Below are 3,562 nucleotides of genomic sequence, written 5' to 3'. Positions count from 1 at the left end.
CGGCCGCGCCGTGCGCCTGCGCGGCTTCGCCCCGCCCTGTGGGCATGGCCTGGAGCGACGCGCCCCCATTGGTCCCGACGGCGCGGGCTCGGTTCCCGGGGGCGGGGCCCCGCCCTTCAGCTCCAGCTCTGGGCTTGGGTACCGCCCCCCGGGCGGTGACAGCTACGGCGGCTCCGGCGGGTCACCGACAGGAGCGGCCTGGGTCGGAGCTGGCCTCGCACTCGGGGCTCCACGCGGTCTCGGGACGGGTCCCGAGGCTCTCCCACCCCCGGCGCTGTCAGTCTGGAGGAAGGGAGGAGGGCCTGGCCCTGCCCCCGCATCTGCCGAATGGGGGACTGAGAAGGGATCTGGGGGCATCCCTTCAGGGGCTGCCAGCCTGGCGATGCGGGGAGTACCCAGGCCCTGCCCTTGGAGTTCCCAGCCTGAAAAGGGCCCAGGCCCCATTTGGAAGCCCATCTAGGAAGGGTGAGCCATTCAACATACGTCCTTTTAAAAAGGCTCGCTGCATGTCCAGCTGTAAAGAGCAGTGTTTAAGCTGAGAGGCAACTGGTGGTCCAGCTGCGGTGCTTGGGAGAAGGCTGCACCATCCAGGACCCCTGACCGTGCCCACCACCCTCAAGACAGGGGCCGGCCAGGGCCTCCCGCGTGGTGGCACAGGGATGGGCAAGGAGACACAGAGTCTAGGACAGGACACCCTAGGAGAGGAGCTGGGAAGGTGGGGGGAGCCTCAGGACTGCCGCACTGACCATGGTGGGAGGGGAAGCAGGGCTGTGTTTGCTTTTAGATGAGTTTGGCTACTCCAAGAACCTAAGAAGGAACAAACTTCTGACATCCATGTTCCAACCACTTGCAGGAGCCAGCAGAGACAATGAATGAAACCAAACCCAGAGACCCCACCAGACTCCTCTCCCTGCCCCCGGAGCACAGGCCCAGCTTCAGCATCCCCTGCTTCTGTTGGGTACTGGGTACATAGGTTGAAAAACCTTCCTTTTTCACCCCTACCCCCCAACCCCAGCTTGATTTGGTTTCTGTCACTTAGACCCAAAAGTGTCCTCAGCACATTACCACACCATTGAGCTTGTGCATGGGCGGGCAGTGTCCTCGGAAGTCCTCTAGCTTGGCATCTGAGCCCAGGACTGGCTCTCCCCCACCCTCATGCCCTAATGAGCCCATTCCTGCAGCCCTCCCAGAGGCGCCTTTGGGTCAAGGGGAAGTTTGGGTTCCTTTCCAGACCAGGATCCATCACCCAAATTTCTGGCCATCAAGTTTCCTGTCCACTGACTGCCCAGGTGCTTGCTCCTCACTGCCTCCTCCCCCTCCAAGGGCCCACGCCTTCCCAGTACCCACTCTCTCTGAGGCCTTCTTGCAGGGAGTGACCCTCCCCGGTCCCATGGCCCCTCGGCTTCCTCCTTCTGTCCTTTTACCCTACCCGGTGTGGCTCCCATACCTGTCATTTTGCCAATGTCATCGGTCCCCACCTCTCTAACTTGGTTTTCACTATCCCCATCTGGCAAACAGTCCTGCCTTGCACGATATAGTGTGAAGAGGCCACGGTAACATAATGGCCCCAGCCATGGATGGATGACCCCACTGCCCCAACTTCTGATGTCTGGTCAGCTCTCTTCTGACATCAGCTCTCTTCTGCTCTGCACTCCCTTCAACGCTCTGCCCCCATCTCCTGTGTCACAGAGATGACCCCCCTGTCCCTCCTTCAGAGAAGACAGAAGCCGTCAAATGGGAAGCCTGTCACATCACCAAAGCCCAGACCCACCTCCCTCACACCCACCTCTTCCTTCCACAATCACCACTGGAGGCTCTACTCCTCCCACCCTCCTCCCTGCCTCCTGCTGTTCATCCCCCACCCTCACTCTTTCTTTCTGTAGGAATCTTTGCCATAAAGGTTCAACTCAACCTCCCCCACCTTAAAACACTACCAAGCTGCCCTCAGAGCTCTTTGCCCAGCCAGTTGCCACCCTAGCTTTTCTTGCCCCACAAGAATTTCTGGAAAGCATTCCTCCAGCATCACAAACTACTCGCCTCCTGTGACCCAGTCCCAGCTCTACAGGGGACCCTGGGCAGCCCTTCTAGCACATGTGCATAGGTGAGCTGCTCCCAGCAGTCCACCCCCCCACTCCCCAGAAGCAGCTCCTCTAACTGAGGGTGAATGGAGGGTCCCGGGGGCCTCGAAGGGCACATGGACAGTTATAGACAAGTGCCATGCTGTGTGCCGTGCAGGGGCTGTGGGCTCACAGGGGGCCTCTAATCCACTGACACCAAGTCTATGGACTTCCTGGGAGGTGGACCTTCAGCCCCTGGTGGCAGCAAGTGTCCTGACAGGAAGAATGAAGGGAACCATGGGCCATAAAACTCACAGAGGCTCACCTGCACCTGTCCCACATTAGACCCCAGGGAACAGTGATGCAGTTTTTCTTTCCTGCTGGGTGAGTACCGTGATCATACTTGTGTTTGGGAAGGACGGTAGTGGCAGCAGTACGGAATACAGATTGATGTGAGGCATGGGGAGGCTGGTGACAGGAGAAGCAGCTGCAGAATCGGGTCACCTCAGGGGTCCTCTGCCCGCCACCCTCCACACTTGTTCCTGCAGAGCTGGCACGGGGGTTCTGTCCTCTCTGTCACTCTCCACAGGCAGTGCTCACACAGCCCTCGCCTCCCAGAGCCTTGCCATCTCTCAAATTCCCAAACTGTGTTCCTAGTCAGCCCTCTCATCAGCCCAGGCCCATGAGACTGGAGGCCAGCCAGACACCTCTGCCAGGATGTCCCCCCAGCAGCTAACGTCTCCATTCTCTCCAGGGGATGCCTGCATCAGCGAACAGAAGGGCTGAGCCTCTTCACCTGCCTCCCTGCCGGGCTCCGTTCCTCTCTAACCCATCCACCTGTTCCCACAGCACCCCTCCTGCCAGACCCTCAGCAACGCCCTCCCTGCTGAACTCCACTTTTCTCGTATAAATGTGATCACGTCACTCTCCTTCTTCCCCACACTGGTCAAAATAAACACATGCAACCAGGAATGCCCGCTGATGCTTCTCCCTCTTGAGGGCGTACAGCAACTCCTCCATGTGCACGTGTTCAACACTTGTGCATTTATTCATCCAGCAAATGTTTATGGAGCTCCCATGGTGTGTGCAGCAGGAGAGACCGAGAGTGACCAGGTCATCCATGATGAACCCAACAGAGGGAGCGGGACCAGAGCAGGGTAAGCAGAAAAGGAAATACACATGGATGCAGAGATGCTCAGATAATCCAAGAAAGGGGGCGATGGGATCATTGTCCTCTCTCAGAGGGACAAAGAAGCAAAGAACCGCTAACGCCAAGTCCCTGATCGGTTGACAGTGGATTGGCACAAGCTTAGCGGGGAGCAATTTGGTACTGACTGTTTACAGAAACACAGGCTCACCTTCAACCAGAATTTCAATTTCTAGGAAAATATCCTATAGAGACACATCTGTGAGGGCACAACAGAAGGGTTCTTCTTCTGGAAATTGCCTAATTGCTCGTTAATAAAGTATCAATTAAGTAAGCCACAGAAGACCTACACATTAGA

At 57.5% G+C, this 3,562-nt stretch overlaps 1 long non-coding RNA gene across 1 annotated transcript; it reads left to right on the top strand.

Moving 5' to 3' along the window:
- The first annotated feature begins 180 nt into the window (after positions 1-180).
- LOC141570215 (uncharacterized) lies at positions 181-3,029 on the top strand. The gene is made up of 3 exons (XR_012494219.1): positions 181-465; positions 854-2,441; positions 2,812-3,029. It is a non-coding gene; the product is annotated as an uncharacterized LOC141570215 (long non-coding RNA).
- The last annotated feature ends 533 nt before the right edge of the window (positions 3,030-3,562 follow it).

Source organism: Rhinolophus sinicus, chromosome 1 (genome assembly GCF_057876585.1).
Source record: "Rhinolophus sinicus isolate RSI-liver-muscle chromosome 1, RSI-T2T, whole genome shotgun sequence".
Classification (NCBI taxonomy): domain Eukaryota; kingdom Metazoa; phylum Chordata; class Mammalia; order Chiroptera; family Rhinolophidae; genus Rhinolophus; species Rhinolophus sinicus.
This window is presented reverse-complemented; position numbering and strand designations above follow the sequence as displayed.